A 16,173-nucleotide genomic window follows, 5' to 3' on the forward strand; every position below is an offset into this window, starting at 1 on the left:
TAGTATATTTGGTAAGAGGAATATTTTTCAGAAAGCAAAAACAAACTGAGGATTTGGAATAATCACTATAAGGGCCCTTGCGTGAATTTGTATCTTGAAAAAAGTGAAAGCGCAGTACGTGTGAAAACTTGGCCTTGTGTATCTCTTGAAAAGTTATAGCGGTTTTCTTTTCCTTTTTTTCATAGTATTTTCGCTTTAAGTAGAAACGTCTAAACTATAATTGTAGTACTTTGTTGTACAGTAAAAACAAAATATATATTAAGCTGTGCTGCCATCTTAAATCTTCAATACAATGTATTATGTTCATACATTGTTCGAAATACAGAATAAAAAAAGAATAGAAAAATGAACTGTCAAAATCGCAATACACAATTGACCAAAACAATAAACTCGCAAAATCAGAGTGAATTGTGGGAACGAGAAACCTCTCGATAATTGAAATATTTTAGTAATCAAACTGTTTGAATAAGGGCAGGTTCATACTACACTCGAATTCGATTGCGAAGCGCATCTGACGTCAGGAAGCATTCGCCGATAAATTCGCCTGAGTTGAAAAGTGTGTTTTTTCTTTTGCCAACTCACAGCGCGGCAAATTGCCGTGACAACACAAACTCTCGTTCGCGTTCGCTTTTGTGCCGAGTATGATGGGGCTTTTGCTTCTAGATGTTATTCACTGTGGTATTTTGCTGTAAATATAAGACAATTTTAGTCACGATATTAAATCATTGTACAATAATTTAGGTGTACATTTTGGTGTTAGATGTATAGTGTATTGTTACGGCAAAGTAACATTTTATTGCCAATATATTGTTATATTGTTAGTACAGTGTTGGACAATTTTATCAATGTGATGCCTTATTGCTGTGGATGTACAGGTTTATCAGAATTCCAAAATTACAAACTTTTAGAGGTCAAATACTGTGGAGGTTAGCTTTTGTGAAAGCAGGAATCTTAAGAAAAGAAAAGAATAAAAGAGAATATTTCCCAAATATTCGTAGTTCCGTGTGAATATCGACGAGTTATCGTAAAGAGAAGCTAAGAGGCAGCCATCTTGAGCTCATTGAGGGATAAACCAGTGTTGTGCATTTATTATTCAACTGCTGTTTTTGCTCAGCGGTTATGTTCCTATCTGTGAAATAAAAAATGCCTATAAATAAACCATGTATTTGGTCTTGCTTGTTTAGTATTTGCTTGATTTGTTCCATGCTCGAATCATAACTCGAATCGGATCAGCAGATGTGCATTGCGATAGGATTAGAAAGCAGAATGGATTTGCGGCCAGTGCACATTTGATTGTCTGTAAAAATGACCACTATTTCGTCAGCAAGGAAATATGTATATTGTTTTCTCTTCATTTTGTGTTTCTTTCTTGATTTTATTTTTGTCAAGGGAAAGAAGAAAATTCCCTTGGTCCCCCTCCTCGTGACTCCAATGTTACTTTATTGTACATGCTGTCTGACAAGTGCACCATGAATAGATGACGCGATGAACGACCCATCATGGCCAAGTTCGGGCAAGGACCATAAGCCGACTAGTGGTTGATTTGTGACGTACCTTACGCCTGCGCGCTAATAGCAAAGTGCGAACGTCTCTAGTCGAACGCTGGTCAAAATGTCATTGCAAAACGTCTGGATCCTGGCTCCCTGCTGTACGTTATGAACGCGCGCGGCTATGGTTACCAGCGAAGCAACCAACCCCAGTAGGTTGGTTCCAAATAGTCGACTAGCGTAGTTAACCATCGTCGACTAGACAGAGTTCGGGCTAGCGTTAGTCGACCAATGGTTAACTATAGTCCTTGCGCGAACTTGCCCCTAGTAGGTACTTGGTTAGTTTCCTCCTGAAACATCCTATAGGGATCTTGAAAACATTATCTAGGGATGTTGACATTTACTGTGTCATTTGTTGAAATGCCGTCAAATGGCTTGGAGCGTTAACTAAACAGTGGAACCTTGCGCCATACTAGCTATCTTGGCTTTGGTGAAGCTGCGAAGCCACGAAGCAGAGCGGAGCCTGGGCGAACTCGGCGCGAAAGATTGGCGAAGCCGCGAGACCTTTTTCTAACATTTTGTGAGGCCTTGGTTGAATTTTTTATAAGGTTACAAACATGAATCGTTGTTATTTTTAAGCGCATGCGCATACGATTCAACAGGTACCCCGGAGGACTCCTATTGTTCGGCATGTAAAGGATTCAGTCGACCGTGCGTGACTTTTCAGAAATTCCGCTGAACCCAAAATCTTCATCGGGTCTCAATTTTTTTTCTCGAATTTCTTGGCAACGACAGCTCCTGTGCCAAGTTCTCGGATAACCTCATATGTTAGTATTGAACATCCAGGTCATCATTAAACATCGCGATTGTAGATGGAATTTCGACTTCAGACTCAGTATACAGATAGTCCGACACCCGCAGATGGTCCCCAAAGATTCTTGTCACCATGGCGTCATCAGGTGTCAAGCTGCGTCACATTAAAGGTGCATTTTTGAAAGCCCTATATCTCCTGAAGACATCTCCTGACGACAAATCCAATTGGGTTGAATCATTACAGACAGGAACGTGTTATAAATGTAAATTTAAGTCGTGATGACGTGCCATGTGACCTCACATTTAAGGCGCAATTTGCTGAGGTCTCGCGAGAAGTAAAGCTCTGATTCAGTTGTACTTTGTGTATAGTGTTGTGTATTATTCATGTATGTGACATTTATAATGACACCGTGAATTCATGATGAAATATTATGATGAGTCATCACATCTCACAGAGCCATTTCAAAAACAGACGAAACAGCTTGTTTTCGTACACAAACACATTTCTAGCTGAATTTGTATTTCATCGGCCGATGTGCTTTGCGTAAAGATGAGATGAACGAAACGACCTGCTGTCAGTTCAAGTTTGATTGTCCCCCGCCCATGAAAAAATGCATGAAAAGTGAACAAACTACCCACTTTGTATTTCTTTACGTCTGTTAAGCAAAGTCTCGTAATCAAGTTAACGTCATCATCTGTACCGACGTTATTTTACCAACAGAGAGCGCCCAGAAACACTGACACATTTCTCGTACCCAACGGCCCACCCCTACAATTCTTTCGGTTTTGGTTCTGTTTTCAAGCTGTTTTTATACAATTTAAAGACAAAAAGTCCATGAGCATCAAAATCGCCGAACAAAGTGATTTCGGGTCATAAGGTTACCCCAAAGTAGCAACCAGGAGGGCAAAAATAGCCCAAAGGTCAACGTGTACCTACACATTTTCGACACTATAGTTATCCCTTCACCTCTGTATATTCCAAAACGAAACCACACTCCTGTTATAAGGTCACATCCATAAAAAAAATGTAAACGCACAACCTTACAATACGTAACCTTTTTCAAATTGTATTATACCCTTCTTATCTTCCAAGATTATCTCTAATTTGAGGTCTCTCTCTTTCAAAATTGTGCCCTTCCGTTGAAACGAAAAATCGCTAGATCTTTACCACTTTTATGAGCAATTGAAGCGATATTACATTCATCGATACTTGTTTTCCTTTGAGAAACAAAATTCTCCAAACCACATTTCCAAACTACAAAAGAAAAATGCCCTAAATTGCTGTAAAAATAACCTATTTAAGGGAACGAAATTATACAAATAATGAATGAAAAGAAAAGCAATGACAGTTCATGTACTATCTGGCAAGTGGCAGCGAGCTATACAAACATGAGTTGAGTGTGCTCTCGCTGTGGTGTGTATTGATATATGGTGTTTGGCGCTATATGCTACGCGCGGGCGAACTGTTGGACAGTTTAGCCGTACACTTGCGGGTGCATTGTGGTTGATTGGGGCTGGGCCCATGGTTTCGTAGTGCTACGTGCGCACAAACCATATCTCCACAGTGGCACTGAGCTACGCAATGCGATATTGTTTAGGCAGTGAGATGTACCCGCGCGTGGCGGTGTATACGTTATACCGCCAGTGGTTTTAAGGACAAAACTAGGGCCAAGTTCGGGCAAGGACCATTAGTCGACTAGTGGTTGATTTGTGACATACCTTACGCCTGCGCACTAATAGCAACGTGCCGGAACGTCTCTTGTCAAACGCTGGTCAAAATGTCATCGCAAAACTGCTGGATCCTGGCTCTCTGCTAGCGTTATGAATGCGCGCGGCTATTGGTTACCAGCGAAGCAACCAACACCAGTAGGCTGGTTCCAAATAGTCGACTAGCGTAGTCAACCGCTGCCGACTAGACAGATTTCGGGCAAACGTTAGTTAACCATTGGTCAACTATAGTCCTTGCGCGAACTTGGCCTAGTAGAGCGCCCTCTTATTTGTGTTAGTATGGTGCCTCAGAACATGTCTACGAACGCGCTCTAGGATCTTTGCTACGAACAAACCTAGTGCATGTACTGTATAAAGTATAGTACCCAGAACCATATATCAGCTTTCGAGGTACGACCTGCGATATACGAGCAGTTTTGTTAGCGGAAAATTTAGTGATGTTAGCAGATTGTTTTGTTTAGCTTGTATTTGTAAATATCTGTTGGATAATGAATACTGTTTTGTATGTAAACGTTTCAGATGAAGTGTTAGGCCTAATTGTATAATTGGTGATTTTTCGACGACTGGTGACGATATGGTGGATAATGTATGCAGAGCTGCATGGTGTATCACGTGGATATGTATACAAGCCACGTACCGGCCGGGTCTAGGTGTACCCATGGTGTATCTACCCCACATTAATGTGGCTCAAATACTCCACTTTTTACGTGTTGTTAACTATACTGGGATGATATGGGGGGCATTTGTTTAACGAAAAGTTGACAAAATTGAGGTGAAGTCATCACAACATGAATATGATGGGATCTTTGTGTTAACATCTTTTTATTGGAAGATATACACAAACTCACAGACTCACAGAGTGGTGTTTTGTAGCTCAAAAAATAGTGAATGAAAAGAAATCGGAGTACTAGTGTAGGCATGGAGCTATAAAGGTGAAATTGTTCGGAGTATATGACCTGAGGCTGTCATGGCTGTTGTTAGTGCAATCTTTTGGATGAACTGACTGACTTACATTTCCTGCAGTAGTAGGGAAGGTGGGGGTACGGGACCAAAATGGAAAAATGTGTGCCAAGTCAGGGCCTGTCGCTCTGGAGTTAAAAAATAAATCTGTCGTCGCTAAAATGAGGTGATGTCACCACCACGTGACCTTGAAACTCGGGATATAAAAAAATTAGCTTTTCTACCTGTGAAAAGGTAGAGAATCTGTTTTTATATAAAAATGGAGAGTAATATGTTCAGACCGACGAGTACTTGAAAAATTATAAAAAAATAATATCGGTTTTTATTAGATATATCAATGAATCTTTTTCAGAGTAAAAACCTCGAGCAGTCTGATAAAACAGATCAATGCGATCACCATATAATCATCGAGAATGGTTTTTTAATTTGTGAAACGTGCGGTGAAATAGTCTCACGTTACTTTGATTTTACGGCAGAAAATGCGCAAGAAGATCGTATCAATTGGTCAATTTTAAAAAGAAATAAAAGAAAAACTGTGGAGAAACTTATTTTTTCTGTGTGTCCAGAGCAAGTCTCAGAAGAGAAACAATCAATAAATATAACAAGCTCGTTAATTACAAAACATTGAGGGGAAACGGTTGCGTAAAACGGTCGTCAATAGCCGCGTGTTTTTATTATGTAGTTCGATTAGACAAAGAACGAGTAAGAGATTTTTTTTTTAAGTGACTCAAAATCAATTTAATAAAGCACTAAAAAGATACGATGACCACTACAAAAAAGGCGGGGCCGAGGGTGACGCCCTAAGAGGTGAAATAGAGGTATAACTCGGTGGATCGCCTTCATAATGTTTATTTACCGAGAATTTGAACTTGTAAGTTTTTCGATGAGAGATTTTTTTTTCCTTTGCCAGCCGTTCGTCTACCCGTTTTTAAACTTCTTTTTCAAAGTCTGTATCGTTTTTAATTTTTTGAAGTTTTGTGCTGGTCTTTGTTCTAATTTTTTGTTTAAGCTCGTTTAATTTTGCGAGCTCTCTCGTTATCAATATAAACTCTTCGTGCGATATATCTCCGTCGTTGATGGCTTGAGACACGTATTCTTCAATCGTGTTAAGTTTGGAGTCTGCTAATATTTTAATCTGGTCGTGCTTTTTCAGCTTGGCGGATAATCGCCTAGACGCGATTCTAAGCAGAATATCTACACCAAAAGCGCCTATTAACGTTCCTTCTAACACCAATCCAACGGGGGCTGATATAACACCCCAAAGAGCGGGAATACTGACAGCCCCCACTATAGCTCCCAATCCTTCTAATCCTATCTCAACGTAATTAATAGTGTCGATCACTCTCTTTATTTTTTTATAAGTGCGCTCTCGGTGGTCTCTCACTTTCAAGATTAAAGATCGAATCTCTTCAATCTTATTAAGTCTGTACACTTTTGTTTCTTCGTGAACGTTACTATTTAATCGGAGTACATCTCCAGAAATATCAGGGTATAACGCCTTACTATCTATACTCATGTTTTAATATAAAAAGATTTTAAAATTATAAGATCTCCAACTCTATCATTATACTCATACCCTTGTTGTTGATGATCTGTCCTTTTTCACCTATGATTGAAAATGTCAGTTTGTCGATTATACCGTTTTTAAGTTTTTTGAAATCCTCGACTCTTTCAGGCTCGGGCTTGCGCGTAGCCACGGGTACGATTTTTAAGATTTCAGAAGGACGACCATTAAAAAAGTTTTCACTCGTACTTAATTGCGGGCAGCGAATTAACAAAAATTAAAACGGATTAACGTCGTAAGACCCCGTATACACCACTTTGGGTACCAGTCTTCCTTTGGGTAAATTGAGTAATCGAGATACTTCTCTGTTCAAGCGCAATTTGAGATTTACGTCGGTTACCACCAACGTCACCTTTTTAGATTCTCTAAATATTCAAAAACTTACCCGGGTATAAAATTTAAAATGAAATCGAACCAATCGACGTCGTACCACCCCGGTGGTATGGTGATCGAACCGGTGACTCCAGCTGGTAACGGCGCTAAAAGACTCGGAGAAATAAAATCTAAATTATCACCAGACACAATAAGACTTCCCCGTATTGTTATCCCAGCTTGTCTAATTAGTCTAACCCTAGGTTTGCTTATTATACCTTCGATATATTCTAGCGCTATCTTTTTAACTTTATTGATGAAGCCTTTTCTTTCGAATAAAGTTGTTATTAAAAATATAATCGTATTGCGTTGTACGTCGGTTAGTGTTCTTTCTTGACTTTTATTGTGTAAATTTCTTTGTCTTTCAATTATTTGTTCTTTTTCTTTTTCGATCGATTCTAAAGCAGAGTCTAGTCTATCTTCTTCGTACGCTTCTATAAGATCGTTTATAACTCTATTGAAAGTATTTTCGTCTCTAATTAAAAAGTCGTAGGGTATCGCAGGTATCAAAGATTCAAAAATCTCTATCTGTTCTTAGTGCTATATCTGAGTCAACCCGTTCGTATCTTCTATCATCATCAGGTCTTTCAGCTGGTCTCCCGTCTATATTCGTATACCAATCAATCTCCGTGGCGCTGGAAATATAAAAATATCCGGCGTTAAACAACACACTTTTTACGCGTACAGATTTTTGACCGTTTAAATTATCTACGACGTCTTCTAATTTAAACGTCTGCTCATTTTGAAACAAGTGAAAAGAATGCATTTATTTAAAAGTCTTTTTATATTAAAACTGAAACTAAAATAATGGCTACTTTTGTGTTGTTAAAAAAGCAGATACTAGGTATAGCTGATCAGGTAACGAAACAAGTAAATGAAAATGTAGCCAAGGCAACCGAGCTAAAGCATCAAGCTGCACCCCAAGCAAAGTTTTTAAACAGCACTAAACCCAGTGAACTGGAGGTCATAGTTAATAATACCAACGGGTTTTTAACCTTGTTTCCCGGCTTAACCTCGGACTATAAATTGCCTCGCATCACAACGGATGAGGATGTAGATCGTTGGAAATCACACCCCATGTCGTTTTATCAAAATCAGTTAAATTTTGCGATCTACTGCGCTACTACGGGCTGCGGTGTTGGATTCGATCTTTTAAACGCGAGCAACCGTTACGTTTGGGCCATCTTTAACTTTCATTTATATTTTACGGTTAGAAAGATCCTGTACGACTTTGCCGCTCCTTTACCGGGAGATGACGCATTTAAAGCTCTAGACAACAGTTACAATCTCAGAGCTTTTACTGATACCTGTTTGTTGTTTGGCATAGATCAAAACAAGTCTTTTAAACAGACGAGAGACACAAACTCTAACGGTTTAGGTATAGCTTATTACTGGGACACGTCTTACGTACCCGTACCCGGAAACGATTATGATACAACCGACCTTAACCTCGAGTATAGTCAGTATCGTAAAAATATGATGGGTGGAACTAAAATGGGGTTTGGTTTGGAAGATCCACCCAAGGGTTCGGGGCGTTACAGCGATTACACCGTAGCCTTTATCGAACAAAATGAATCGGTACAAAAGGCTTGGTTAGATTTTATACCCGACACGAGTTCGTTTACCTCCGCGGGAATTATCAAGATCAACGAATCGATTAGATCGTACGTGTACGCTTTACTCGGTGCGCAGGCTCAAACAAAAAAAGAGCGTATTATCACCAGGCACCGGATTAGACGCTCAGAGACAATTTAACGTCATCGTTGAAGATATCATCAATGCAGTAGACGACATGGAAACGACTATCAATCAATTTCAAGACTCTTTGCAGTATGCCAGAACGCCTTTAAATTTGTTCGTGAAACCGGGGTTGTATTTAATTCCATCGGATATGAACTTGAGGGTTGGAACGCACGACGGCTAAAACAACAATCTTCAAATCGCTACCCAGATTATGAAAACTGGTTTGTGCCAGATTTAAGCTCACAACCTCAACCGGACGACTCTTTTGATGACACCGATGACGTCGCGCCACAAACACCCCCAGAGCCTATGACGAACGATATTGTATCACCAACACCAGCACCAACACCAACACCTACACCCTCACCTACAGTTTTAACCCAGGAGCCCACGAAACTAGAAACTCACCAAGACGAAAAATTATCGTTGACGGTAGGAATATTAGCTATCGTTGGTATTGGTATTTTGGCTTACGAGGCAACGCAATAAGTCACACTCTAATCAAAAAACACAAAAAAGCCAACTTTGTGCTGGTAAGGCTTTTTTTGTTTTTAAACTTTAATTACAACTATAACTACCATCGTTTTTGTAGATACGCAAACACCAAGGCTCCCACACCCAAAAACAAAGCCCACACGTGTTCGGCCAACCACGATACGGACTTACTCAGCGCGTTAAATATCCAACTTAGTACGCTGCCTATGATACCCGGCAGTACACCCAACGCGCTCACTCCGAGTTTTTGAAGAGCAGATGCAAAATTAGCGAGTTGTTTTGAAATCCACTCTTTGATACCGCCTTTTGGTGGTGTTGGTGCTGGTGTAGGTGTTGGCGATGGCGCGGGTGTGACACCCGCACCTCTCACGCTAGCGACGATGCTACTCACTATCGTGCTGATGGCTAAACTAAAAGCGGCTAAAATACTCACTATGGTCACACCTTGTTCTCTAAACAGAGTTCTAATCTTTTCCGCCAGAGTCGTGTCGTCGCCTAATATTGTATTAATTGTTTCTTTGATTCTAGCGATCTGACTTTTGAGCCCTCGTTCGTTGGCTTTTGCGGCTTCTAATCTGGCGGATCTTTCAACGTTCAAGTCGCTCAATTTATCGCTTAACTCTCGTCGACCCTCTTCGCTGTGAGATTCGTCGAGTTCTTGTCTCGTGGCTGCAATCACTCGGTCTAGTTCTGTGAGACGCGCTAAATTAAGTTCTAGGTTACCTCTCAACGTCTGAAGAGTTTTGTCTAAACCCTGGAGTTCTCTGTAATTCAATCCTTCTGTTTGTGCGCCGGTGTCGCGTTGTAAATCGTCTATAATCTCGGTTACCTCATCGGTGACTCTGGGTAGTTCTGTCATGGGGATACTCTCGGGTTGTATCGATCGCAGTTGTTGACTTTGATCGTCACTGAGTGTCTTACGTTTGTAATGCGTAAAGCCTAATTCCTTTCTAATAAAATCTCTACCGTTTAAACCCATCTTTCTTACATTTAACTCTATAGTCCTCAGAGTCTAAAATTTGTTTGGGTTTCTTTGATCCGTTAACCTTAGTAAGCCTTTACCAGTGTCATAAAATAAACCGTCTGTTTTGAGAATACATTTTTTGTATCTCGGAGATATTGGTTTATTGTATATGTTATAAGTATATGTTAAAGCGTATTAGCTATTCCGTTGGTGTCAAAGTTACTCATCGTTTTTAATATAACAATTTTTAAATTGCTGTTTATTCCATGTCTAGCGTTTTGGGGGCGCTGGGTGTAGTGGGTTGCGTTACTACCGGCACTGGCTGTACTACCGGCGCAGTTGCCTTACTTTTTAGTACCAGCAACCCCACTACTATTATCGACGCTATAGCTCCCCACATCGCCCAAGAGTTGTAGTCTGGTGTGCTCGTAGCATCGTCCGATGTTACGTCCATTTTTGCTAATTTTAATTTCATATGTCTATTGTGTTCGGCTAAAGCTTTACCCTGCTGTATTCGTTTAGGATTTTTAGTCTTGGTCACTCTCGTTACCGTCGGTGATGACGTTGTTTTTATCGGTTGGGGTGTCTCTGTTTCTGCTGGTTGAGCCGCTGGCGTTGCTGTCGCTGCTTTCTGATCTTCCATTTATTATATTAGGTTTGTTAAATTTCAAATGTTTTGTTGTGATAATTGTGGCTACTAAGGGTGATAAAAGGGTTCCGTACTTGTAACAAACGTCGCTCAACATACCAGCCATACTCGCGCTTATAATAGGATCAGAACTCAAGTCGTTGGTGAGTTCTTCTTCAGAATCTATAGTGACGTTATATCCTAAAACTTGTACGGGTGTAACAACGGATAACACTCGCGAAAATAGACTTCAAGTGTATTTGCCAACGGTTTGAACAATTTCATTTCCAAATTTAGTTTCGTACAGATGATACAGCTTTTCGAGTTCTTTACTGTCAAGAGCTTCGATATGTTTAACGGTGTATTCCTTTCCCAAGTACTTTCTAGAGTTTCCGGCTGCTACGACACCGCACAAACGATCTTTATGTTCTGCGTTGTGATCTTGTTCGTTCGTTAAAGCAAGTTTTAGGTCCTCCATTTAATAAGAAACGAATTTAATTTTGTTGTAGCTTTTGCAACTTTGTTACAAAAGCGAAGGTATTCGTACGTGTAAAAAGATAAATTAAGCGATATGATGATAATAGCCAGAAATTGTAAATACTCGAATATTGCTATCATTTACTAACAGCAAAATGTATTTTGTTGACGTTTGTTGAATAGGTTGCTGATTTTTGTTTATTACCAAATGGTAATACATGTGTAGCTTGTTGAGTAGGTTGCTACTAACTGGAGGTTCGGTGTATACGACCAATTTACTATATTTCACATCTCTCAAACATCGTTTTATATAATCTCGTTCTTCAATGGGTACGACGTCATTTTCGTCTAACGCTTGATCAAACGATGTTTTATCTTTGCAGTAAAATAACGCCAACCAAGCCGTGTTTTCTCTATAATCTTTTAAAACGCTGTTGTACTTTTGAGTCAGTAACCAACAGCTGTGATTTATGTGTCTTCCACTAAAAGCCATCTTGCTTAAAGCGCACGTCTTTTTACGATATTTAATCTCTTGATCCGAAGAGCAATCGTCCAAGATAAACAGCGTAGCAACACCTTCGAATATTTTCCTGTAAAAATCTATCGCTTCGTTGAGCGTCATCTTGTACAATTCCGGATCGCAGAGATATACCTCGGGATCTGCGTGAATCCACTTTCTTTCGATATACGTTTTGTTTTTAAATATGGTAGGGCAAATGATGACTATCGCTCTAAATGTATTTTTATAGTCTGACTCTAACAGATCCAAAATCCATTTGGTTTTAACTTTGTGTCATTTTAACTTAACAGAGATTTAAAATTCCCGTCTTCCAAGTTCAATTGAGCATCCATGATTAAAAATACGTGCATCTTGAGGTCACCTTGACTTTCGGCTTCTCTGTTAAATTGGACGTTGATGCCTCCTCCGTCTCCAAGTTTCCTACCAGATCCGTGAGCGGAATTGTCGTCGTTACTTCTAAAATCGAGCCACAGACCGTACTTGTTTTTTAGATAGTCTCCGAGGTCACAACCCGTCAAATTCAAGTCTTTGGATACTCCGCGCCCGCTTTCGGTATCGCTGTCTCCAAAGAACTTGATAATTTCGTTCTAGTGTTGATATTGAAACATGCCTTGACTGTAGAGTTGATTGGGTTTAACTTCTACAGTCACCGATGTTTTGGTTATTTTTGGATTATAAAATCGCTGCGGATTTTTCTCCAAAGGATCTTTAAACAAAAACAAAATACCCTTGAGACTCCTGATGGGTTGATTGACGCTGACGTTTCAAAGCGTGTCCGATTTGTTGACGGATCTAACTTCTAGCGAGTGGATTTTATCAAACAAATATTGCATTAACCCCTTGTGTTTATTTCTGATGGTGATAGCTAGGTCTCTGTTGGTCACCACTTCGTATTCGAAAGACAAGTCTGAGATAAAATACATCGCCGCCGTATCTGAACTGTTGACTACTTTTTCGTGATCGTTAAACTTTATCTCGTACGTCAGAGGTTGTTTTAAACCGTTAGGGTAAAAAGGGTGATGCGAAGTCAGTATGTTGGCGCCCGCGTTAGCATCTTGAGCCCCAGTTCTTAGTTTAGACACGTTTTTTTTTATGCCCGAGTACGCCATGTTTCGAGTCGTCGAGCTGTTGATCCAATTGTCTTTAAAGTTGTGATACACGTCGGCGTGACGATAACTCACAATTTCGTGACCTTGAAGTCTGGCGCTGATTTCGCTGACTAAATTTCGGGCCAAATTGCCAAAAATGGTTCTATTGCTGTCGCCTGCACCGTCGAGTTCTAAAGAGAAAGCTAGTTTACAAGTGCCGGGTACGATCACGTCGTCTACGCCCAATTGAGGAAACTTGACCCTCAGCATTTGCCCCGCCGATATACTACTGGGATTGTGGGTAATTACCACCTCTTTTCTCTCACCCTTGATAGATCTGGGTATTTTTAATAGCCTGCTGGGATTGAGCTTTTTTCCATACGCATTCATTTTATTTATACGAATTTTAAATTTAGAGGTATCTGTAAGCCAAGAAGCCCACCATTAGCGTCCCCCCGCGATAAACGCGAGTTCTCTTTCTATTTGTTGGTCAGTAGGCTCGTAAAAATCTTCAAGTTTGGGTTCGCGTTGCAGTCCTACGGGTAGTTCGGTAGACTGTCCACTCACCTCGTTGTAGTAACGCAACGCTCGGTCTACGTCGGAAAATGTTTCTCTAGAAGTATTTTGTTTTCTGATACGTTCGTTGAGAAAATCTAGATATTTCGTTCGTTTTAGTTCCCACCGAGCTTTGGCGGCCGAGAGATGTTCTTTCGCTAAATCGTGTCTCCTATGCTCCTCGTCGGCATCACTCTGTTTCAGGCTTGAAAATAAAAAGTTTGAACCCGTAAAAGCTAAGGCGTTGACGATCGCACCTCCTAACATCATAGCAAAGCCAGACATATTATTATTATGAACGTCTTTTACATTAAATAATATGCAAACATTATCTAAACTGTATTATAGCCCGAGCGGTTATTGGAGAGGTGAAATCGCCGTCGACCATTTACACGAAAAAACCAAAATCGATAAAAAGGTAATCAGGGATTGGCTTAAAAAACAAGCGATCTGGCAAATTTATCTACCGGGTCCTGCGTATGTACCCAGGCCTACGAGTACTTCGCAAGAGTTTGAAACACCAAACGACTTTCACCAAATGGATGTGCTATACCTACCCTGGGATAAAGTAAAATGCAAGACTTATAAATACGCTTTGACGGTTGTCGACGTTGCGAGTCGATACCACGAAGCAGAACCTTTGGTTTTTAAAACGGCGGACTCCACCTAAGATGCGATCGTCAATATTTACGCGAGATCTCCTTTGAGTTACCCCAAAACTTTGAGAGTAGACGCTGGTACCGAATTTAAAGGCGCATTTAAAAAAAATGGATGACCTCAAAAGACGTCGAGATTATCGTAGGCGAACCCGGAAACCACCGATCGCATGGTATTGTAGAAAGATTTAATCGAACGCTAGCCGAGAGACTGTTTGGTCATCAGTACGCTCAAGAAATGTTAAATCCCGAGAGTAGAAACACGCAGTGGGTCGAGAGATTACCCGGCGTGATCAAGGCAATAAATGACGAAACGGCGGTTAAACTAGAACAGGTCCGGCAATCACCGGCTAACCCCGTTAAAACAAAAGAGCAACAATTACCGCAAGACGCTATGGTTAGATATTTATATTACCCGGGCGAGCAAGAGGGGGGTACTTCGAGAAGAGCCACGGATCCCATTTGGAGCGTAAAGATTTATAACATTGAACAAAGAACGAGTCAATTTAAAATGGTTAACAGAAAAAAAGTGACGACGGGCCCCACGCTGTATTACCTGCAAGACGGCCCAAAAAGGAGTTTTGTTAGACAAGAACTTCAAGTCGTACCCGAGAACACGCAATTACCGCCTAATTAATATCTAGATTACGGTGACCATAAGCGAGCGTGTGTACTCCATCCGGTAAAATGTACCTCTTGGTATCCAACGGACTCAACGACAATTTATCTAGCGATATGGTGTAAAGGATATGTTTTCCGATCGAATTTGAGTCATCGTTTCTGTTTTAGATTTATTTTTAAAGATGCAGTCGTAGTAGTGTCGGTGTTTTAATTTTTTGTCAGTGACTGATTTTGTGACCCCCTTGGCCTTTTTACTAGTGAGGTTGTTGTCATCTGCTAAAATCGAGTACATCTTAGGTCTTACGCAAACTGCTTCTTGAATGACCTTACCTCCAAACTCGTCTTTAAATTTACCGATCACTTTCTTATTGGTTGGATCGTATAACTCGTGATCCAGATTGTAATTCGAAAAGTCGTAGTGTTGCCCGTGAGATCGCATGTCTTTGTATATGTCATCCATGTAAACGACAATCAACAGACTGTCCGTATCCGTATACATCAACCTTATTTTATCTCCGTATTTGTCTTTCAATCGGTTGTAATAAAACTCGTACATCAGCGTCTTTGAGAGATCTAAGATGCTCACTCCGCAGTAAATGGGCTTGTTTAACACGGTTGTCGTTTTATATGTTTCGACAAACGACAGGTCACATTCTGGAAACGGCGTTGATGTTTTATAGCTCGGTTTTTGAATTATTTTTTGTATTTTGCTTGATCGCTCTCGTTATTGTCTCTCAGTAGGTAACCGTCTATTCGATTTCTAACGTTTTCCATCGTCTTACCAAACACGCTGTTATTCATCAGTTTAAAAAAGTCTTTCTCAAAATCAGAGGTTGCTTTTTTTCGGAGTTGCGTGTTTTTATCGATGTAAGATTTCATCCAAGGCGATTGTTTAAATTTTAACACGCGATGTACCTGTTTTAGTTTCAAACCGAGATCAAGGTATAACTGCAACGTAACGTAGTGCAACACGTATTTTTGTTTTTGATTAAGCGTACACGTTAATTTTTGTACGTCGCTACTAGGTTCGGTATCCAATAACTCATTTTGATAATCAGACATCCAAGCTTGGGGTACGACCATATTTTCGGGCGCTAGGGGATAATCGTTATGCTTGGTGTGTAGATCGTACGGGTAGTCTAAATCTACTTCAAAAAAGTAACCGGTGTTGGACGTTTTCTTTCTTTGGTAAACGGTTTCGAGGGTGTCCATTTAAAATCGCTGTAAGGTAGATATTGACTCATAGCCCAACCGTACAGATTGTTGGCATCCAGGTAAGCGATATAACTCGAGGGCTTGTTTGAATCGTAGTCATCGAGATTTTGATTATTGTTCGTCTTTTAGTCTGCTGTAAAACTTGTCGATGGGGGTAGGCTGGTCTCTTGAAACTTATCAAACGAGTTCATATATTCGTAGGGATAAATTCCTTTTTGTAATAACGAGTCAGGATGTTTAAAATGCTTTTTGAGTAGATGAAACGACTCTTTTGGACAAGCTTTCAC

Source organism: Patiria miniata, unplaced genomic scaffold (genome assembly GCF_015706575.1).
Source record: "Patiria miniata isolate m_02_andy unplaced genomic scaffold, ASM1570657v1 HiC_scaffold_6, whole genome shotgun sequence".
NCBI classification, from domain to species: domain Eukaryota; kingdom Metazoa; phylum Echinodermata; class Asteroidea; order Valvatida; family Asterinidae; genus Patiria; species Patiria miniata.